Source organism: Lissotriton vulgaris, chromosome 12 (assembly GCF_964263255.1).
Source record: "Lissotriton vulgaris chromosome 12, aLisVul1.2, whole genome shotgun sequence".
Lineage (NCBI taxonomy): Eukaryota > Metazoa > Chordata > Amphibia > Caudata > Salamandridae > Lissotriton > Lissotriton vulgaris.
In genome coordinates, this window is record NC_141700.1 from 179915090 (window position 1) to 179940169 (window position 25080).

Consider the following 25080-nt stretch of genomic DNA (forward strand, 5'->3'; position numbering starts at 1 on the left):
GTATTTTTTTCTATTTTAACCGTTCAGCCCCGGAGGATTGAGAGATTGGTTAAAGAGAGATGCTGCCTCCATTTTATTTCGTACAGGTAAAAACAGTGGTCCTAGACTAATGTAACTAGAAATTCAGAAAGCTTTTTTATATTTGTTTTTGGCACATGGAGTCAAAGGCACACAGAGAAAAATACAAGTCACTTCAAAAAAAGGGGAGGTTGATAACCTGAATTTAATCGTTCAACCATTGGGTTATATTGTAGATATACACTATGATTATTACTGATATGTAATCATATAGCCACACGGTTATTACCAGAAAGAAAAAGATGCGTGAAAAAGTAGTGCTCAGGTGAAAGGATGAACTGGAAAGGAAAAACAATAGTAGCAGCGTAGGGGGTCCTTTTGATATTTACATGACGTACGTAGGGAGCCAACATGAATTTGTGACGGTCTCCCTGAAATCAACACAGGCCTACCCACATAATCACAATTGCATACAAAATGTTATTTCGACTGTTATTCGTAGCAGTGTATACATCATTTGTGCATCAGGTGTGGGAGGCAGTTGTAAGGTGTAGGCCTATTTGGGGGCGTCGAAGTTTCGACCCTGATGCATGAGGGTAATTAGGGTCCTCAGTGGCGATCTTCCTCAAGACGGGGGTGGGGGGTATCATAAACTGAGTCAGGTGAGTGCCAAACATATTGGTCTTAAGATAGATAAACAATAATTATTCCAGTGTAACCATCATGGAAGGGGAAATCCATTCCCAACACTGCTGTTATTAAATTGTGGCGCGGGGGTCTAGCATAGATAGCCCAAGTCATGCCCAATAACATTATCCCAAGTCATGCCACTTCCAAATCACGGTGAAATCACAGTGAAGTCTTTCTTCAATCATTCCTCTGGCGTGCCTTGCACGCAAGCGGGACGACTTAAAACGTCCTTGCAACCCGGCGCCTTCACTGCCGGATCTTGATGCATGGATGGAAGACGCCACAATGCGAGGTAAGCCTTGTGTGAGCACCGCGCTTTTTTGATTTATGATAGCTGCTCGACCCTTTGGCTATTAGACACCTTCTAAATAGGGATTCTCTCTTCTTTTAGCAGTGGCAACGACAGAATATAGGGAAGCTACCCTTCACCACAGGGTAAGTGCACACCTCCAAGCCACTCGGGCACTTATTTTAAATACTCCCTGGTTGCCTGTGGGGAGTTGGGCACAGGGCCTAGATGCAAGCCAGGACCGGCGGCCAAACCCACACTGCACGCGACAAGGCGATGGACAGCAGAGCGTTGGCAACCACCAACAGCACACAGCTGAAGGACATGCGTGGCAGGGGGTTGCCTTTATGTGTGATAATAAAATATTACTTTACATTAAGCAATACCAGAAATTCACTGAAAAAAACAAAGGTTAACATAACATTATAATTTGGTATTATAAAAAGATCTGCTTTTGGTTAAAAAAAAACTTTTGTCATAAAACATGTCATGACTGATGTAATATGTGAAGTAATAAGCAGTGCCTGGTGGGGGCGCAAGTTATAGATAGATCTGAGTTTTTTTTTGTTAAAAATGTTAATGTCGTCACAGACCTATTCACCTAGCTATAACGTTACTTTAAACATTTTATTCAGTGAAAATATGTGTGTGTGGGTGTGTGTGTGTGGGTGTGTGTTTGCGTGTTGGTTGTATAAAATTTAGAACCCAGGTTCCTCAATACTGCATATTCCTTGCCTTGGATGGCTGTCAGGTACACTGGTTTGCTGTGTGAAGGGATAAGAGGGGGAAGTAGTCAACCCCCTATACTGCCCCCATATCCCAATATATCATACCCCTAATGTGGCCCTTGTCACTGGCGAGACACATATGCCCAGGGACGGTGTACTTGCGGGAGCCAGGGACCTTTCCAGATATGGAGGCCAGCAATGAGTAGATCGATAAAGCACTAGTGTTTCTCCAACTCCCTCCCGTGCCATTCAACCAAGTAGTGGAGCTGTGTCACCTGGCAATGTTTAGTGAGATCAGGGATACCCGGACCTCCCTCATCTGAATGCATACGTGCCACTTGCTTAGCCATCCGAGGCTTTTTCCTAGGCCACATGAACCGGTCTGCCACCTGTTGCAGTCTCTGAAGAGTCTGTGGGGGCCGGAGAGGCAGCCTTTGCACTTTTATTTAAGACATTTAGGGGCATATTAGCAAGGGCGATATCGCCGCTTTAGCAGGACTTTTCCCCGCAAAAGCGGCAATATTTTTATCGCCCTATTAGCAAGCTGTCGCTAACAGCAGTTAGCGACAGCTTGTAGGCGATAGCTACAGGTTTAGTACCCGCTTTGCATGTCAGCGATATTTATCGCTAATGACATGCAAAGTGGGCGTATCCAACCTGTTAGCGACTGAAAGCAGTCGCTAACACAGCTATCGCCTATTAGCAAGGCAGGCGAAGCGATAAAAAAATTTGCGCTAAGCGCGATTATCGCCACAAACCTAATGCCTGCTCAGACCACTTCTTAACCTGTATATCCAAAGGGGGGTGGATATTCAGGTTAAGTCCCCATTCGCGATGATGCCTGAATATCGCTGGATTTCTGATTATCGCTGGCTTTCCAGCGATATTCACGCATTGAGCCGCTATTGCCGGATATTTTATCGCTTTGGAGATAAACGTTGCTAATAGCACGTTATATCTGCGATAATATCCGGCGATAGCCGGCGATAAAAAAAAATGAGCTAAGCACATTTAGCGATAATTATCGCTATTTGTTGCTAATATGTCCCTTACTTTGGTACACATCCATATCCTATGCACAGACTGTACATTTTTTAACTACAAGTTTTCCAATTGCGAATGTTCCAAAAATAGCCCACTTTTTGTTTTTGAAATTAAAATTTAAGGCGCAGTCTAAGATGTAAATAGCAAGATTAGCAAGGGTGAAATGCAGACATGTGATGGGTTTGTGATTAGATCAGGAAGATCTCGGATGAAAGCAGCAGTTGATGAAGTGATCTGACTGATGTGAATGAATGCATGACCCCGGCGTATCTCGGCATCTGCATAAAGAAGCCATCTCGACTGTCAGGAAAGCCCATCCAAGAGTGAACATGGCATTAGTGAAAAGCTAAGCAAAAGGTCAGTGGAGCAGAATGAGACAAAATACTCATTCGATTTTAATGCAGTTTTGCCAAATCCACGCTGGGCGGCTGAAATTAGGAGCACTGCCACCCCCGACTATTAATCGAAAAACACCCTAGCTTCCCATAGGAGCCCAGCAGGGCCAAATGAGCCCCCAAAACCTTGTGACTGCTCAATGGAGATGCATTTTAATACACAACTATAAAATGACGGGTAACGAGAGGGGCTTTGAGGATCTGAACTGCTGAACCTTGTGATGTCAGAGACGGAACGCTTTCATGAGATTGATTGGAAAAAAACAGGTCTAGGTGAACTTTTTGTTATGCTGGTGAAATTTAGCATAATTCCTGTGTGACACCAAACTTCTTCAACAGCAAGGGGTATAAGACGCTTTACTAATGCAATTGCAAGTATTATTATTTTTTTTTTTTTGCGTACCTCGTGTGGTTTTTGTTCTCTTTTCCTTGTAATTTCCACTTCCGGTAGGCTACCTTGGGCAGAAAATATATTCTGGAAACAGTGGAATTCATCTGTGTGTAACATGGCAATGGAACATTTTGTACTCAAACCGCCTCCCTCTGGCACCTACCTTTTTCACGCAAAGTATTCTATCGAGGGCTGCTTTGTTGCAGACAACCGCAAAACCTAGGGGCATATTCGCACATATAAACAGTGAAATTAATAATTTCTCCTCGTTGTGCCAGTTTAAGACCACGTTTTTCCTGGTCTTATTTTTGGCGCCGCCCCATATTTATGTCAGCCTTGTAAATAGGGGGCAGAGTAAAAAAGCGATGGGTGTTGTGGCAGAACACCCACTGCAACACCCATTACCCGCCCCTTTCACGCTAAGTGTTGTGTGAATAGGAGAATTATTTTCAAAAAGCGGTGTTAAGCCACATTAAGTGGCTTTATAAATACGGCGAAGGGGTTATCGCCACCGGAATGTCAAAAAAGTGAAGTTCTAGTGGCGATAACCCCATGTAACTATGCCCCCTATTTTGTGCAGCATGCACAGTTTTCATAAACATTACGCACATTATGGGAAGAAAAAAAAATATTCTGCCTGTCGGTCAATATAACTAAGGAGTGTTTGCAGTGTGGTTTCTTAGACTTATTGAATATAATGGAAAGGAAGAAAATTAAGCACAAATTGCTTAGGTTTGATCTTGGAGGATTAGAACAGTCCAGTCTTCTGAGGTCCATAGAGTGATTATAATAAATTGGTTAATGTAACACTTATTAACAGCCTTTAGAATGTGAAAACAGGATGCTGTTTGCAATATTTAGGATAAACCACGGGGTGAAAAGGCATGGATAGGGGAACCCATAACACCTAGGGCAAAGCACATAAAGGGAGATAATCTGTACCTCATTGTTTAATCAGCGGATCTTAAATACAATATGCTACAAAGCGATGCCGCACAAAGGCTGCACATTGGGTAATGGAAGACAACCTTTGTGGCATGCAGCAACCGGAGCATGCGCTAATGCAAGCAGCTGGGCGCTCTGAAGAGACGCACACTCTCTAATGCGGTTAACTCTGTCTGCTTCATTTCTCTCATTCCATAGAATTTGTGACACAGATTACGTTGGAATGCTGTACTCACCGAATCACTGTTGCTCCTTCCAACTTCTACAGCCATGGAGTTTGTCACAAGCCTTACAGTTGAGAGCCCAGTACCACCAGTTTCTCCCTCTACCATTATTATTATTATAATCACATAAAGCGCCCAGCTACCCAAAAGGGTTTGCCAGCGCTAAGCATAACAATAACCAAAATTGCCATATTTTTTTTATACTGTTTTTATTAACACAAAGGTCGCCAGTATATTGGGACATATACGTTGCACGTAGTAAATCTAACGTTTCAGGAGTGAGTGATAACATTGAGCAGTAGTAACGGAAATACAATCAATCAACAGGTTATTGGCCAAGAGAAAAAAACATCACATCACCCCCTCTATGCTGTATAGGCTCTCGGTTGGGGAGGGGCACCCTATCTCATCTCCTCCTGTATCTCTGACTCGGGTCCGTGTGTGGCTATCTCATTTCCTGGTCTCCATCTTAAGACCAAAATAGATCAACCATGAGGCCCAAATATTGGTAAACTGTTTGGGCATCTCCTGGCTCTATATATCACCTTTCGAAAATATTTCTCGATTGGATAAACATTTGATCACAGGCCCTTATTAATCGTCTATACTTTTCGAGGTTCATAATGACAGTAAGGAAGTTGCGCAGGAAAAACAACAAGTGTATGCAAAAAGACAAAATCTAAACCCTTCTGAAATAAATGATTATCTAAATGTGTTAAAGGGTCTTGCCTCACTCCCAGCCTAATTTTTAAAAACTGGGGAAATACTGATAACACCTTTCTGCAAATGCCTAATAAGCAGTCTCTTGAGATAAAAGAAACTTCAGAGTGTAGAGTTTTGAACAGTAAGTCAGCCGAACTGGAGCAAGCCAGATTACTTTAAAAAAAAAAACATTTTTATTATATATAGGACTTGCAATAGCAACACTTGCGACATGGCACAATAATATGACAGTTTTCTGTTAATTATACATCGTTTTCAACCATAGTCAAACATCATATCGTATATACATTGTGAGTCTATTAGTCAATGCTTATTATACCAATTTAGTCATCATCATCTGAAAATGGTTCTATGGCTGGTGGGGTATAGATGCCTCCCATGAACATATTCAATTTTCTCCACATTCGCTCCCATTTTTTTGGACACCCTCTGTGAATATATGTAGCCTCTTTGGCCGCCATGGCCATGTTCATATTCCTACACCAATCTCGCAACAGTGGAGTAGTATGCGACCCCCAGAGCCTGGCAATGTTTCGCTTTGCTATTACCATACCTAATGTGGCTCAAGTCTGGGCCATATGGTTTAGGTCTGTTGCATTAAGGAGACACCACTTAGGGTCAGATGGTACAGGAGCCTCACTAACCTGTGTAATTGTGTTCATAACTGTTGCCCAGTAGGTTTTAACCCCTTCTACGCTGATGACGAGCTGGGCTCGTCATGGCGTAGCCCGCTCGCACGCTGATGACGAGCCCAGCTCGTCACGTAACATGCGGTTTTAAAAAACTCAGCGTACGAGCGGAATTCCGCCCGCACGCATGCGGTTAATTGTGGGGTGTGAGAAGTTGGCCTGGCATATGATGTCCACTATTCTAGTGGGCACCTTGCACCAGTCCAAACGACCCTTATTGATGGTAGGTTTAAAGTCAACTTTATAGAAAGCTATCCTAGCGGTAGCTGTGGAGTGCAGCCTTCAGGCTAAGACGTAGAGGCGAGTTAAGCTATTTGTTTTACCAATTATAATCTCTTGAATGATCAAATGAAAGCACACCACACAAGGTATATATCAAATATATATATGTATTTATTCGAAACACAACCCTTCTGGACTCTTTATGAGGTCAGAGGTAAAAGTAAAATACAAGGAACTTAATTAGCATACAATAAGTTGCACAGAATACATTATGCCCTAGGGGCCTCACAAACCATATACTAAAATAGTGGTATAAGAACCACATGAGAGTTAGAAAGTAGGCCTAGGGCCTGTAGAACCGCTGGGGCTACCAGGAACCACCCAAGGTAGGGACACAGGAGGCCCACGGGTGAGGCGTGCAGTGTCTAAACACAGCCGCTGATCACCATTGACTTTCTATGGAGAACAAACAAGTTACAATTTTAAAGATTAATGGCACTTAGAGGTGAACTACGATGGAACCCTTTAAGACTAGGACACTTCGAGAGTCAAGACCCACAGGAGCACTGGAGTACTCGTGTTACCTCACCCAGGGAAGCCGGGAGCATAGGTGTCTTTTGGTGTTGGGTTTTGTCGTCGATTCCTATGGAGAGCTGCAAAGAAATGCTGCAGGCCACCAGAGGAAAATGTCCGGGCGGATCCAAGAGTGGATCGGAGCTGTGAAGAACCTGAAAGCTGAGGGGACAGTGTCTGGGTCACTAGCCAGTGCGGGGGCGAGATTGTAGATCTCTATCTTATCACTCTAGATCTAAACCCCGTTCTGATCAACTGAACCTTTATTGCCTGTCTTTGAGGGAAAAAAAAGTGCATCCAATACCAGGTTAACTCAATCAATAATGGACTCGCTCAGAAAAACCACAAACTACTTCTAGCTTTTAAAGATTTATTACAAGGTTAAGGTTAACTGCAAGTACAGGCATCTCAGAATGAGATTCAAAAGATATACAGGCACCACTACATACATGTGCTCTCGAAAGGCCCTTAAGCGAGCAAAGAACACTACGAGTACCAGTTCTAAAATCAAAAGGGCTGCAAGCATAGACACGTATTGTGATCTCTCCGTCATTTACAGCAGGAGTGAAAGGTTCAGGTTAGGCTGTCCCTACCCTGCTCTGAATGGTATCCCTACTTAACAGAACCCCCAACCTACCAAAGGTGTCAGCTGTGAATGGCTCCCTAAGGAGATCACCCACACTTAGTCTCTAGATGAAAACCTATGATTGCCAGTCATGACCCCTCTCTGCCTACCCATCCGCTCTCTAAAGGGTCCTCAGGCATCTGCTCTAACTCCACCCCGGGGTGCTGACCCTAATACAAAACACAACAACATTTGAGACGCCCCTTGTGAGACGCCCCTCACGTGGTGTCTCTTCTGGCTTTTTCCATGATGTTCTTCTCTTGGGCCTCGTGCGTTAGCGTTGACCTTGCTTCTCAGACTCTTCTCCGGCCCGCCGATACCCCCTAAAACATTCCTGAACCCTCCTCCCTGTCTACATCAGTCTCTTGAACAACGTTCTATTCATCCAATTATTAATTGGATCCCCCTCACATTTGCAGACAGACATCCGTGGCTGAATCTTCATTTCTCATAGACTTCTAACAGAAGCTTGCAACATTTTCCCCTGACACAGTTCGGCCTGTACCAGTACGTGCAAATCAAAAATCCTTTCATCATTTCAGGCCTACAACCCTTTCGCAAGTTAACTAAAATAACATGTTAGCGTCTTTCTCTGGCATAATAAGAAAACGCATCTATGGAATATAAATTCAATGAATAAACAAATCAGTGCAACATTAGTGCAATCCATGTATATGAAAAGCAATCTTCGGTTCTGAACCCTTCTGGCCTAGCCATAAGGCCCGTTCCCTTCTATGCCTTACAGCATGACCTTTTTCCATTCGCAGCTACATAACATGGATCCTGATTAGTCACGTCTAATAAGGTTATACATTTTCACACATTTCACATTAGTTCCACTTCTATATGAAATCTCTATATTAACTACACATTTCAAGGTATAGGTGAATATATTTTCAGCACTCATAGCATTTCTCTTTATGAATTGTGCGTACTACTTGCAATTCGTGTGTACTCATACATTTTGTTCAGTTTGCGCTCTCTCAGTTCCCCCCTTTGATGACCTCTAGGGGTCATCACCAACATTTAAACTGAACTAATGGCTAATGCTCCTCATTTCTGCGTTTCTAGAGCCCTCAGACTCCGATACTGATTATCTTGTATTGCAGCCAATCTCTGTAACTGCTCTTTTCTAGATCTCTCCAATCTATTTGATCTATACCATTGGTATGACCTCACCAGTCCCCACAACAGGATCACACAGATCACTATTATGATGATAGGTTTCAGCACATACCATACAAAGCTCTTCCCTAGATTGGCGAACCAACCTCCAAATTCGCCCATTCCATGACCCACCTTTTCCCAAACATTTACTTTGGTTAGGTCTTCGATCTCTTTATGAATATTAGTTATATTCATAATGGCCTTCTCAAGAGGTTTTGAATTGTCTGGAATGTAAGTGCAACATTCCTGGACCCTCAAAGCTTACAGACTCCGCCCTCTTTTGCTAGCAGGACGTCTAATGCAAGACGGTTTTGAAGCACCATGGCCCTTATCGATTGCATCTCTCCTTCCACCAGCATTAAGGATCTAGCAGTGCTGGCAGACAACCTGTCTACGACTGTTGCCAGTCGCCTAATTTTGACATCATTGAGGATCAGTCCTAGGATAGGAAATGCAGCTCCAAATACATCCCCAACTAATTCTGCATCTCCCACGTCTCTCCTCCTTCTCTTCGAGGCCTTGCCCTCGATGATCTCTAAGTCTTGAGCATGGTATATTTTGGGAAAGACAATTGCCAAGTAACATGATCCATACCAGTTATCAGGTAGTCTCACGTAGGCATTTCTTCCACATACAAAATATACATTTGGAATCACTTGCATTCCTTTCAAGAAATCCTTTGTGTAATATTCTAAATTGAAAGCATGTTCACAACTGACTTCTCCTACGAATACATTTTCGTAATACGTTTTGCTTCTGTGAAGACATAACTTCCCTCTCTGTGTCTTATCCAAAGCTATTGGACCACTACTACCCTTTCTCTTGTGTGCCTTCTCTTCCTCGGTCCAATCTGTTTTCCATTGTCCTGATTTCTTCAAAATCTTTTGCCTTCTATACCGATCATCCACCTGCCCTATAAACTTCTTTTCGACTTCTGACACCTTGCATGTCAGGTTATTTCTGTGGGCATGTGAAGTATCTAAGGTATCCCAAGGAATAAAGAACTTGGCCAATCTGTCTTCACTCTTCCAGTAGTCCCATTTATTCATTTGCTTGTAATTTGGGACTTCTGGTAACACTGAGTCATAATTAGAGAAATAGTATTCAAAACTATCTCTCCCATAAAATATGCTAAGCAATAAACTACATGTAATGCCATATGTCAACGGGAGGTGATGATATCTAATGCCTTCGTCTACAGATGCAGGCAGTTGCATGCAGACGTAGCAATCCTTGACCTCCATGGCATCCACGTATTCATACAAAAGTTTAGCATAAGCATTTGACCTAAAGTCGCCTTGGGACTCATCCATGTGTAACCTACGGGCTTCTGCTGCTATTAACGCTTTCTCATGTATGCTTTCTCCTGTCCTACCAGCAACAGTGGGTCTTGGTGTCACTACAGACTTCTCGTCTGATACCCTTGCCTCTCTCTCACGTCCCACTACATATGATACAGTAACTACCAAAGCTATTAGAAGTATCACTCCTACTATTAGTGTGCCTATTATACATTTGGCCCTACGGTTCGGACTACCGGCCTCCATTTCTTCAGACAGTATGATTCTCTCTCTCTTTTTTCAACCCAAAAGTTCTTTTCTTCTTTATTCCTTTACAGTCTCTTCGGATCAACCAGTCTTTAGAATCACACACTTGGAAGCGGGCAGTCCCTTTTTGCAAAAGTCCTTTTGAAGCTTTAACACAGACAACCCTAGCCCTTCTCCGTCAACTAATAGGAAGTCCCTAAGATTCTCTGCTTCCTAGGCGCTAGGTAATCTTCTTTTTCTTGCTTATTTACAAAAAGTCTTTAAGCATCTACAATGAGTTTCGAGCCTGCGGCTTGAATAGCATAGTTCAATATTTCCAGGCGAAGAGTGTGCTCTTCATGGCTTGTTATCTTGGTTCCAAAGTCAGGGAATTGCAATTCGGTGAGAAACATGTGCTTTAACTTGCTCAGGCGGGGAGGGTTGGGGAGTGTGAACGTTAGTGACCCTTCTGCTTCGACTCCGGGCACTAACAGCTGTACTTCCACAGTGATGATGGGCTCAGAGCTGGACACCACCACCGCTCGTATCCTCCCTGTCTCCCGCTCCAAAGACATTTGTCGCCAGATATGTCCACTCAGGAGTGGCGTATCTTCTGCTGGGCACACGTACTCTTCTTGACCTTCTTAGATCTGGTGCTTCAGCGCCCTGCGCACCTTCCTCCGGGTCTGAATCCTCCGATATTGGAGCAAGGGTTCTCTCTGGAGTTGACCTCAGGCTAGAACTCCTTCTTTGTGGCCAACTGGCTTCTCCACGTACCCTTCTGCTCCTTCTCTTTCTGGTCTGTTCATGCTCTCTTTCAGACTGGTCGGTGTCTGATTCGTACTCCCAGCTACTTCCTCCTTCTGTAGCGTCGTCCGTTTCGCTGTTGTACTGACCGTCCTCAGCTTGGTCAGACTCGTTCCCTGCTTCTTCTTGCACCTCTACAGCTTGGCTAGCCCCCTCTATGGCTTCTCGGTCCACTGCTGGACTTCCATCCGAGAGAGGAGCTGTTTCTTCCAGAGGTGCTGGAACCCTCCGCGTATGAGACGCGTGGATCCAATTGGGCAGGCCTCCCACCTTCACTGCGGTGTTCGTGATCAGGATGATCTGGTAGGGTCCACGCCAACGAACATCTAGGCAGCTTCTCCTTACGTGTTTCTTCACAAGCACCCAATCTCCAGGGTACAGGTCATGGCACAGGTCTTGGCACGATGGAACCTCGGCAGCCTGCACCTGAAGGGACACAGAATGAATGGCGTCAGACAGCCCCTTACAATAGTCCAGGATCATATCATCTGTGATGTTTAACAGTGCAGCAGTTGGTACTGATGGCAATCTCATTGCCCTCCCCATTAACACCTCGTGCGGTGACAGTCCCGTTCTTCTGTCTGGGGTACTACGGATACTCATAAGGACCAATGGCAGAGCATCAGGCCAACTCAGGGACGTTGATGAACACATTTTGGCAATCCGATTTTTGATGGTGCTGTTTATCTGCTCCACAATTCCTGAAGCTTCGGGTCTGTAACTACAATGCAATTTCTGGTCTATGTTTAGAGCCGCACAAATCATCTTCACAAGCTCACTATTGAAATGGGTTCCCCTATCTGATTCCAAAGAGGCCGGTACCCCGAAGCGTGGAATGAGTTCCCTAAGCAATAACTTGGCTACTGTGAGGGTGTCACACCTACGTGTAGGGTATGCCTCGACCCATCTGGAAAATATGCAAACAACCACCAGGACATAACGAAGACGGTTGCACCTTGGCATTTCAATAAAATCTATCTGCATCCTATTGAATGGACCTCCAGACCTCCCTATGTGACTCAATGTAACTGGTGTTCTTTTTCCTACATTCAACTGCTGACAGGTCACACAACGCTGGCACACGGCTTCTGCTGCTACTGCTCTGAACTTAGGATTGTACCAGGTTTGTCTGAATACTCTCAACATAGCGTCTCTCCCTAAATGTACTGGACCATGTATCTGCCTGGCCATTGGGCTCACCATCTCATTGGGCAACACTGCTCTTCCATCGGCTGAAACCCAGAAATGGGCTTCACCTATCACACATCCTGCTGTCTTCCAGGTTTGTTTTTCAAAATCGGGTGCATTCTCTTGCATGCATTTTAACTCATCCCAAGTGTCTACAGTCTCCAATATCATAGCTAATTCAGTTCTTACATTTATTCCGCCCACTTCCACCTCTGTGAAAGAGTACCCTTGTTCTGCGCAATATCTCGCGACTTCGTCGGCATATCTATTGCCTTGTGACACGAAGTCCATATTTCTGGTGTGGGCGGTACATTTTACAACTGCAATACCTGCTGGACATTGCAAAGCTTCTAACAGTAAATGTACAAACTCTCCATTACGAATGGGAGAGCCTGAAGAAGTCATGTAACCTCTTTGAGACCACAATTGCCAGTAATCATGAACTACCCCGAAACCATATTGGCTGTCGGTGTATATGGTGACTCGAATTTGGTTGCTTGCCAAACAGGCACGCGTCAAGGCAATAATTTCAGCTACCTGAGCGGAGTGTACTCCTTCCAGGCATCCGGCTTCCACAACTCCAGTAATTGTACAAACAGCATAAGCTGCTCTCAACTGCCCAACTTCGTCTCTTACACATGAGCCATCGACAAAGAATATTTCATCAGGGTCAGTCAGTGGCTCATCCACGATGTCGGGTCTCGGTTTGGTGCATAGTTCAGTCACATCAAGGCAATCATGGTCTGTACATACATCATCATCAATGTCACCTGGGAGTGGCATCAAGGTGGCATGGTTCAAAACAGAGCATTTCTTGAGAGTCACGTTCTCTGCAGCAAGAATGACTTGCTCATATCGCGTGAGCCTACTATTGGTCAGATGCTGTGTTTTGGTCCTGGTCATTAACAATTCAACAGAATGCGGCACGTACACCTCTAACGGGTGTCCCATGATGATGTTCTCACAACGCTCGATACTGACACCTGTTGCAGCAACGGATTTGAGACATCCGGGCAACGCTGTGGCTACTGGGTCTAATGTAGCCGAAAAGTAGGCAACTGGTCTACGGGCATTCCCATGGATTTGGACCAAGACAGGCAAAGCACAACCCTCTCTTTCACAGCAGTAGAGCAAGAATATTTTATCGTAATCAGGCATTCCCAGAGCAGGAGAACGACACAGGTCCTCTCTCAGCTGCAGGAACGCCATCAAACAGTCTTTGTCCCATGGTACCGGATCACTCACCTCCTTGTGCGTCAGTTTTTGCAAGGGTTTTGCTTTCAGTGAAAAGTTCGCTATCCACTGTCGGCAATACCCCACCATCCCTAGGAACATCCTGACCTCTCTCTGAGTTTTGGGCGCATTCATCTTCATGATCGCCTCTATTCTGTCTGGGGAGACCTTCCGTTTCCCCTTCTCTATTCTGTGCCCCAAGTACTGCACCTCTGTCAGGCAGTACTGCAATTTTCCCGGGGACACCTTGTGCCCATTTGCAGCTAAGTGATTTAGCAAAGCGATGGAATCTTCCCTGCAAGCCTCTTCCGTTTCTGACGCTACAAGCAGGTCGTCTATGTACTGGACCAGAACTGACTTCTGGGGCAGCACTAGACTTTCAAGATTTTTCTTCAACAGCTGGTTAAAGATCGATGGGCTTTCTGTATACCCCTGAGGAATACGACACCATGTTAGGACGCGACCTTCCAGCTTAAATGCGAAAAGAAAATGGCTCTCCTCGTCCAGAGGGATCGAAAAGAAAGCCTGGCAAAGATCTATCACCGTGAACCATTCGGCTTGGAACGGTATCTGAAACAATATCACTGATGGATTCGGTACCACTGGACAACATGAGACAACTATGTTATTAATCTTTTGAAGATCCTGCACTATCCTGAATTTTCCGTTCGGTTTCTGCAAACCCATGATCGGGGAGTTACACGGACTACCCACGATCTCTTTCAGTATTCCCTGCTTAATCATGGACTCGATCACAGGTTTTATACCTGCAATCGTTTCTGGAGTCAATTTATATTGGGGTGTTCTTGGAAACTCAGCATGTGGTTTCACTATTATTTTCACTGGGTCTACTCCCTTGACTAGTCCAATCTCTTCCCCAGTGAAATCCCACACTTCTGGTGCCACTGTCTCCCTTAGATCCCAGGGGAGCTCATCCACTGTCAAAGTGGGGTACAGCTCCACACATATTCTTGAATTTGCGACTTTGAAGTCAGCGTCATCATCATTGGTTAATACCTCCACTCCCTGCGGGGTGCAATATATGGTACAATTTAACTTACACAATAGGTCTCTTCCCAATAAGCATACAGGACTAGAATCGCAAACCACAAACTGATGCTCATCGCTGTACTTCCCTATTTTCACCTGTACCGGTTCCGTCAATGAGCTCGTTATTCTCCTGTTTGCGACCCCCACCACTTGAATAGTCTCTCCAGACATAGGCAAGCCTGGAACTGCAGCTGATCTTATCGTGGATCTGGTGGCTCCTGTGTCCACTAAGAATGTCGTGGGGCACCCTGCCACTTCTGCCTCAACGTAGGGTCCCCTTTGATCGACGTCTAAGGCTGCCCCGAGGGTACAGTCTTCTCTCTCTACTCTCTGTCCGGTTAAGGGATCAACGTAATAGCACTCCTCTCCTCCTACAAAAAGAGGCATCTGTCTATAGGTCTTTCCAGTTGTTCCTATTCTGGGTGGTTGAGGGAACTGGGCTCGCGGAGCTGGGGTCCCTCCTTTGACCACCTTCCCTTGGTACGGCGTTACCCCTTTTCCTGGAGTGCTTTGAATCTCTTCCTCCTCTACCTCTTGTTCTCAAATTTCAATGTTGTAGGGACACTCGCGTTTCCAATGCCCCACCTCGTTACACTGATGACACCGGGTCGTCTTTTTCAATGCCGCAATGTCCACCCTAGGTCTGAAGGTGGAGTTCTCCTCATTGCCCTTATTCTTACTATACTGTTTCTTACCCCCAGTCCCTGTCCCCTGCTGCTGTTGCTGTTGTCCACCCTTGCCAGCTGACTGCATCTGCACCACCATCAGTTTTTCCTTTAGCTTCTTTGCCTTTGAGTCTATCTCATCACAACAGTACCTAGCATATCTCAGAATTTCATCCAAAGGTTTATTTTGCCAACAAATCAAGTGTTGCTGAATCATTAAACTAATATCCGGTCTCAACCCTAAGACAAACTTAGACACAAACTGCCCTATGTCTTTCGGGTCCATTACATCCAACCCGCTGTATTGTTTAAACGCCTTCAGCAATCTCTCATAATATTCATGAACTGTCTCTTTGGGTTCCTGCCTAGTTCGATCTATTTTGACCCAATCTATGTCTTGCATGGGCACCTTGTCTTTCAGCCAAGTTATCACTCCCTCGTATTTTACCATTACTGTCTCGGATGGCCCATTGGTCCGTGCATCTCTCTCTGGCTCTGATGTGGGCCACTCAGCACTAACCTTACATGCTGTCCACAAGTCTCCTGGTACCACTATATCAAACAGTGTATTCAGATCTATCCACAGTACCTTGGAGATTTTCACGAACCTCTCCACCTGTTTATACCACTCGACTGGGTTCTCCCTCAATTTAGGGAAGGAGTTGGTAAAAGCTGCTAAGTCTCCTCTACTCCATGGCACATGCACATAATTCCCGTTTGCAACCTCACGCAAAGGGTATGCCTCTACTCTCTGCAATCCTCCCTCCGGGGTCATCCCAAGCATGCTTCTCCTGACGGTCCCTTTCTTGGACCACCTTTCTTCCCATTTATCAAGCGCTCTCCATGTCCTTATTCCAGTGATCAGTTCCCTTATGTGTGTTTTTAATCCTATTGTTCTTCGCTCATCTAGGTCCTGATCGGAATAATGGAGCCTATGGTTACCCTGTAATGCTTTGGTCCTTGACAGGTCTACCATATATTTTCCTGCTAGTTCGACTAATTTCTCATGTGCCGCTCTCGCTTTCCGAGTGATGTCCTTTGCCATGAACAGTATCTCATCCTGTTCATACATCTCCATTCTCTCTAGAGGCAAGGTACCATCCACCATGTCATCCAGATCTGATTTTAGGCTGGCGACATCGAGTCTCTTGGCTTTTATCTCGGCTCGCAATATCTCTTTCTTAGGGGGTTCACTGGTCTCTCTACCATCCCAACTCCGAGTCCTACGCTTGGGCTCAGGGGAGTTAAGGAGTGTCCTCCCTTGTTCCCATCTCTCTAAGTCCCATGCTCTGCCATCCGGCCTTGGAAGGTGATGAAACACGGGCCTGTTTCCCCCAATCTCATTCTCTCTGCCCTCTCTTGCTCCCTGATAGGATTCTCTGCTGTTCTCTCTTCTGTCGCTATCTTCCCGTTGCCTAGTGTCACTCAAGATACGGTAGGTTCCTTCTCGGCTCCCCATCTCCCCAGGACTGCATTCCTGTCCGTAGTCACAGGGGTTATGGCGAGACCTCTCGCAACTCCCGTTCTGCCCACTATTGCCAGACGCATAGTGGGTGCACTTAAAACGGTTCCTGTACTCCTGCGTTCTCCTATCCCCTTCGCTGTGAATTGGGCGAGACACCCCCTCACACTCGGGGCTCCTGTCTTCCAGGTCTGGTCTCCCTCTTCTCCTGGTAGGACAAGTGTCTCCACTACTGTCCTGACCCTTCCCGCCCCACTCTGGACTGCTTTCGTCAGCCCCACAGTGAGTCCGGGTCCTGCTATCCTGGTTTTCCCTTCCAGCTTCCGCTGCTATGATGCTCTTGTGAGCCTCCACTGCCTCATCCCATTTCCTCATGTACTCACTTAGCTCCTGGAAGGATTTCCGTCTTGATCCCCTCAGATCCTCCGGCCATCTCGGGCCCCCCGGATCCCCTTTTGGATCTACTGCTATTTGAACTGGGGTGCTCCAATCTCTCGGTCTTGTCAACTGACTTGGCGAATTGATTGTATCATTCCTCCTTGTCATTTCTGCTCTCTCCCTGTCCAGTCGTACCTGTTCCTCCCCTTTTTCTCTCCCTGGGTCATAGATCGATACTATAGGGCCTATAGTAACAGGTACTTGCAGAGCATCTGGCAGTGCGTAGGAAGTGGCACACTCCGTTTCTGGCACACTTTGTACCACAAATCTTCCGACTACCTTCTGCACCGGACTAGGTTGAGACGACTCTTTACTTGCCGTGGGATCCCAATCTGTAGTGGGAAACGGTCCATACTCCCCTTTGCTAGGCCCCCCTTCCCTGCATGGCTCGACATTTCCTGTCTCTTTATTGTACGGGGGTGGCCTATCTGTTAGTAACCTATTTATCAGGCTGTCTTCTGTCTCGCTCTCCTCATCTTCCTCAAATGGGCTCTTGTTTCCGGTCACCTCTAATACTGGGTACAATTTATTTACTTCAATGTTATGCACTCTCCATCTTTTAGCATCCGCATCCCATTTGGCATCCTGCACTGCTCTTACCGATCGTTTCACCCTTTCTTGTCGTCTATTCAGGTTCCTCTCGTGCGCTGCCCTAATCCACGCATTGAGAGCTTCAAACTGGGTCGGTCTAGGCATAGGTCTCATTGAGGTCATGACTGCTTTTAATCGGTGTAGCACATCTAATCTGAACGTCCCGTACTTTGGGAACGTTAGTTCCTCATTTCCTTCTGTAATCTTACTCCACTCTGAAATCCACATTATCGTGTGTAACCCAACATTTGCTGCCATGTAATAAGCTGGTGTACCCTCCGGCGGGGCTTCTTCCCCATCATAAGATCTTCGTCTCTCTCTTTTAAACGCCGCTCTTAACCATTTGAAACATTTCATGATTAAACGTACAATTTCCGACCTCGCTATGCTGTTTACTTCCTGATGACAATCCTCCAATCCTAGCGCGGCTTTGCTAACTGGCCTATCACAGCGCGGTCTTGCTCTGGCCGGCCAATCCCAGCGCGGCACTTTCTGACGTCACTCGCCTCCGCTTCGCAGCAGCACCCCTCCTTTCTCAGCTAGTCTCACGGTCATACATGCGTCCCATTCATACACCGAAAAATGACTACTTCCGACCAAGCCGTCACTTCTCTTGACTGTACGTCCACAGTCTATCTGTAATTGTCACCACAACTGACGAAACGTCCTCCGTCTCTCTGATAGGTTGCTTACACACAGTAACTTCCGACCAGCGTCCGTTACTCACGCACTCACACTTACGTTCCCCCTATCACGGTCCTGCGGGCGATCAATGGTACCTCATGACCCCCTTCACACTGGTTGACAATTACTCTGGATGTCCGATACACCCGAACCACTTAAGCTCTCCTTGAACTTAAGATTTTCACCGGTTGCGCGCGCTCACAACCTGTTCCACAGTCTCTCTACAGGCATTCATCTCCGCCAGACATTACAACATAGATACAACACAAAAACACCGCAATCTAACACGCATGACCCTTTATACTCACTCTCGACCGATACTGCTGCTTTTCTGTCTCACGTCATCCGGACCTTCTTCGGCGGGCGGTTCTTCCGATCATCGATCTCTAGGGGCCTTGGGGTAATCTAACCTGGCCTAGATCACCTTCCTCAAGAAGGCAACCATCCTCTATAGCTACCAACTGCGGGGGCGAGATTGTAGATCTCTATCTTATCACTCTAGATCTAAACCCCGTTCTGATCAACTGAACCTTTATTGCCTGTCTTTGAGGAAAAAAAAAGTGCATCCAATACCAGGTTAACTCAACCAATAATGGACTCGCTCGGAAAAACCACAAACTACTTCTAGCTTTTAAAGATTTATTACAAGGTTAAGGTTAACTGCAAGTACAGGCATCTCAGAATGAGATTCAAAAGATATACAGGCACCACTACATACATGTGCTCTCGAAAGGCCCTTAAGCGAGCAAAGAACACTACGAGTACCAGTTCTAAAATCAAAAGGGCTGCAAGCATAGACACGTATTGTGATCTCTCCGTCATTTACAGCAGGAGTGAAAGGTTCAGGTTAGGCTGTCCCTACCCTGCTCTGAATGGTATCCCTACTTAACAGAACCCCCAACCTACCAAAGGTGTCAGCTGTGAATGGCTCCCTAAGGAGATCACCCACACTTAGTCTCTAGATGAAAACCTATGATTGCCAGTCATGACCCCTCTCTGCCTACCCATCCGCTCTCTAAAGGGTCCTCAGGCATCTGCTCTAACTCCACCCCGGGGTGCTGACCCTAATACAAAACACAACAACATTTGAGACGCCCCTTGTGAGACGCCCCTCACGTGGTGTCTCTTCTGGCTTTTTCCATGATGTTCTTCTCTTGGGCCTCGTGCGTTAGCGTTGACCTTGCTTCTCAGACTCTTCTCCGGCCCGCCGATACCCCCTAAAACATTCCTGAACCCTCCTCCCTGTCTACATCAGTCTCTTGAACAACGTTCTATTCATCCAATTATTAATTGGATCCCCCTCACATTTGCAGACAGACATCCGTGGCTGAATCTTCATTTCTCATAGACTTCTAACAGAAGCTTGCAACATTTTCCCCTGACACAGTTCGGCCTGTACCAGTACGTGCAAATCAAAAATCCTTTCATCATTTCAGGCCTACAACCCTTTCGCAAGTTAACTAAAATAACATGTTAGCGTCTTTCTCTGGCATAATAAGAAAACACATCTATGGAATATAAATTCAATGAATAAACAAATCAGTGCAACATTAGTGCAATCCATGTATATGAAAAGCAATCTTCGGTTCTGAACCCTTCTGGCCTAGCCATAAGGCCCGTTCCCTTCTATGCCTTACAGCATGACCTTTTTCCATTCGCAGCTACATAACATGGATCCTGATTAGTCACGTCTAATAAGGTTATACATTTTCACACATTTCACATTAGTTCCACTTCTATATGAAATCTCTATATTAACTACACATTTCAAGGTATAGGTGAATATATTTTCAGCACTCATAGCATTTCTCTTTATGAATTGTGCGTACTACTTGCAATTCGGGTGTACTCATACATTTTGTTCAGTTTGCGCTCTCTCACCAGTGGCCAGGATGGCGATGTGATGATGCCAACCGATGTCGGGTGTTTTCAGGTGAAAGAGGTGAAACTTGACTCTTCAGCCACGAGGTCCAGGAGGCGTCGACGACAACCAGGAGCTGGATTCAAGCTGAGAGTATTTTGAATCCTTAAGGAAACCGGGATGCCGCTTCACCTTATTAGAAAGGAATCAGCAGTGGGTCCACCTAAAAGCGATATTGTGCCCCGGTGATGACCAGGAACTCGTACGTTTGTTGAGAGTAGAATCTTTTTCGTATGCATGGCCCCAGGATAGTCATGCTGGCCAACTAAGCAACGTGCCGCACACGCTTGGAACCCTCGAGTTTGTGATCCTAATTACTTCGTCGCCCTCCCACCCGGATCTGCATCCTGCAACAATCCGAGGCTCACTTTGAAATACCGCCTACTTAAAACAAAAGATCCATCACATTAAAAACATAAGAAGCAATTAGAGTCATTGCCAGTATGCTCATCTGACGTACGTCGGAGGCCTCCGCTGTGAGCCCGGCCTGACCTAGCCTCCTGTCAAGATCCTTTGATTTTGCTGCTGTCCCCCCATCCTTCCTCACTGTGCCCTGATGAAGGTGCGGCCTACGTGTAGGCCGGACACCAAAACGCACGTCGGCGTTTGAGGATTGTCCCAGAGTGTTCCAACTGGTCTCTTAATTGCTTGGGACCCCACGGGACTCTAGTCATCGTATCATCTGTTGGCAATTTGATTGTGTCTTGAGATGGATGATTGATCTGGTTTGATGGATGTATGTTTCAGTATGACTGTGAGTATGTTTGAAGGGATGTGTGGGACACTGCTTAGTAGTGTTGTGATTATTTATTATTGATGTAGAATTAACCTTTTAGTAATGTGTTCAAATTGAAAATACGAAAATAATAAAAATTAAATCTCTTTTCTATCAACTTTGTGGCCTTTTGATATAAATTGTTTGTTCCAGTCTGATTCAGATTAACTTCTAAAACTTGGGACTCAGTTTGAGCCTTTGTAATTAGCAGATCTAGGCAGTAGTTTTGTTCTTTTGGTGCTGGATTCAAGCTGTACCACAAAGGATGTTGAGTGCTGCAGTGTCAGAATCCAGATTGGACTCAACAAGCCTTGGCAACAGCAACCCCTGCACGATGACAAGATTGGTTTCGGTTCAGACCAGCAAGGTCTGAGGGACTCCTCCTTTGACGAGGAATGAGAGCACGTCTGGAGCAACCTGGAAAGCTCAAGAAATCAAGGATTGGCCTTCGTGGGGGCTCACTAGCCAACGGACTAGGAACCGCAAAGGCGCCTCAATTCTGAGGTGAAGAAAGTGGACTCACGGGTCATTTGTGGAGTGCTGGCCCCTGTACCTCTGTGCAAAAGGTGCTCGGGGCATAGGCTTCAAATACCCCAATGCACAACTTCGGTATACCTCGGGAAGTAGGTGCAGTTGCAAAAATGCAGGATGTCCTGGAGTTCCAGTCCCACGTCTCTCGTGTCAGCTACGGGTCTCAGCTTTGCTGGGAGCTTGGGTCAGCCTCAGAGATGTCTGGAAGTCCATGTCCTGTGTCACAGATTCTTCGGGATCCGGCAGGAGCCTCAAAAATGCAGACTGGCAAAGATGCTGTTGGTGCCTGTTTGAACAGGGTGGTCCCTCCTTGACCACAAGGCAGATTTCTTCCATCTTCCAGTCGATATGGAATGTCGAAGGTCCAAGATATATGTTGCAGAGTTTCGTCCAGGGTAATCTAAAGTCCTAGGGACTGCGATCCTATTCTGATAGCAAGTTAAGTGGTTGGACTAACTCTAAGGTCCCACCTATGGGTGAACCTAGGGAGGGGGTGTTACACCCCTTCCCCTTTGTCCAGTTTCACGCCAGAGCTGGGGCTGAGTGCCCCAGCAACCAGTTTGAACTGGGAAATGCATGGAGCACCTTGTGTACCCCGGGCAGTGTCTGAAAAGCATTCACTCAATGCAACCCACCTTTCCCCAATACACTAAAGCCTGTCTGGGGAGGTGCTAGCACCTCCCTAGACAGGAAGCCTACTGTCCAGGCCTCCCCTGCCAGAGTTTCTTCCAGCAGCAGGAGGGCAGAATCGTGTCTGTGGCAGCAGCATCCATTCTGTGATGCTGGGGCTCTGTTTAACTTTAACCGGGTTTACCAGTATGTACATGTCTTCTCCCTCTAGAAGGGTGGAATACTACCCCCGCCGCCAGAACTGGCGGGGGGAGGGGGGGGAGGTAATATTGCAAAGTGTTTGACACCTTACATGACATGTTTTGGTAACGCCAAACTAAAGTTAGCATTCACCGCGAGGATTATAATGCACTTAGAGTATATGGTATGACTAGATCATAGAACAGCTATAAGGAGATGGTTCCGAAAGCTGCAGAGGGGCTCAGCTCATGCTAGGGCACCCTCTCACATAAAACCAAGCACTCTGCCTTCAGGATTGTCAAGGCCTGCCATAGGAGTGACTTATAGGTTACTATGTGTCTTTATATAAAGGTAGATAAAGGTATACTATATCTAAGTAAGGGGTGCTTACACCACCTTACCTAGGTGCAGACCTGAGGTGTCAGTTTGGAAGGATAACCAGGGGTGGCACAATACATGCTTCAGCCCCTGGTAGGCCTCTGGGGTACCTATGCCCTGGGTACCTAAGGTACCATATACAGGGACTCATAAGGGTGACCCAGTAAGCAATCTGGTATGTACCTAAAGTACATGGTATCAATTTAGAGAGAGAACAGCTAGGCTGTGGTCCTGATTAGCAGGGCCACAGCCAAACTAAAGTCGAAAAACCAGTGATACACAGCAAAAAGTGGGGGTAACCATAGGATGCAGACCCTACTCTCCTACATGGGGCATTCCTATATTGTATGATAAAAGGTACCCATCTCACCACACTGTCGCAGGCAGAGTTGGTCAATGGCCCTTCCCATCTTGCATAATGTCTCTCTTGCGAAGTAGGTCTTGTGGAGTAATTTAAGCTGCACCAGGCGCAGGCGTGAGGATACTGCCACCTCTCTTGAGGACTCCAGCGCTTTTTCTTGACAGTCAGTGTCATCTAAGTCACCAACATTGGCCTGCCATTTTTCTTTGAGTAATTTAGTAGGGTCCAGCTGATTATTTATGATTTTGCGGTATGTTAGGGATATGGCTTTCTTATCCATGTACTCTGTAAGGAGTCTATCCTCTAATGGGGAGGCTTCTGGAAGAACAGTATCAGGCAGGATGACCATTTCCAGCGCATGCTTAACCTGTAGGTAACAGAACACCTCAGAGGGCACTATCTCATACTGGTCTTGCAGTTGTGCAAATGTAATGACTTACTCTGCTTTCCAGAAGTCAACCACCTGTGAGAGTCCTATTATGTCCCATTGTCTGAACTCCTCACTCTTGCCCAGTTTAACTAGTCTGCCGGTTTCCCATAATGGGATTTGTTGGGTTAATTTATCGTTCCAGCCAAGGTTTCTCAGTACAGCGTACCATAAGTGGACGATGTGTGCAGTAGGCCCCAAGAGGTCAATTTTGCGTTTTTTATTATATGGTTGTATAGCTTTATTTCGAAATATTTCATTTCATAAAAGCATTACAGTAAAATCTTCATACGGATAAAACACAGTTATACATCAAGACTAAAAAAATTTCAACAAGAATCTTATAAATATACAACCTAGTAAAAAGCATCATTTTTGAAAACATTTGTGCAAATATACAAATATTCATTTCTGCATAAACAAAGGGGCGCATACAGGAAGTAGCCGGGGCACTATAATATCAGTTGGCATCCTTACTGGAGGAGCTTCCTCCTCGCGGTTCTTATCCTCCAGGCCCACCCCAGAAATTTTGCCAGACCACAAGCAAACAGTGGTTGAGGGTCGGATTTTAACAGCTGTAAGGCCTCCAAATGTGACCGAGTGCCCAGCCTTGTGCAGAGCGGTTTCAACCATCTGCGACGGGGAGCAGCGTAGGCTGGGCATTCAAATAACAAGTGAGCAATGGATTCTACCCTGGTTGTACAGAAAGGACAAGTTTCCACAGTTTGCCATGGTGGTTTCCACTTAGCTGTCCTTGAGCTTAAGGGCAAAACCCCTGCCCTAAATTTGAAATACAACGCCCTATCTGTTGGATTCAAGATCACATCGAGGTAGGGTTCTCTAGAGGGGCGGGTTTTGATAACCAAGAACTCCTTAGCTGATCTACATATATTCGGTTGTGAGACTCTCTCATTATCCACCCACAGCCAGAATATTTTCTTGAGCAGCTGTTTGGGTGGCGAGGATCTGCTAGCCCAAGCATCGCCGAGGCCTAGATCGCAAAGGAGGCGCTTTACACCAACGAGCCAACCGATCTTATGCCAGCCCGGGGTTGAAAGAAGCTCACTTAGTGCATCGGCATAGCTTGAAAGCTCAGGGACATTCCATATACGGGCCCACAGGAGGAGGGGACGTAGCTTGGCCTGGTCAGCTATGGGTCGTGTACCTGTGTCGAGTAGAAGGGGTAGGGTAGGAGAGTTGTGAGGGAGCCGCATTAGGTCTTTGTGAAACTTATTCTCCAGATGGGATAGAGTATCCAGTTTCTGGGTACCCCACAATTCGGCCCCGTAAAGGGCCGCACTCACAGCCTTTGCCTTGTATATGTCGAGGATCACCCCGATGGGTTTGAGGGGTGAGGCGCGATGCTCTTTTAAGAGGGCACCCGTGACCCTCCTGTATGTCAAGGTGGATTTTTGGTGGTGCGCCTTCCAAGACATGGTGTCACAAAGTCTGATTCCCAGATAATCGAATTCCCTGACCCTTTCTAAAGGTACTGCGTCAATTGATGGTG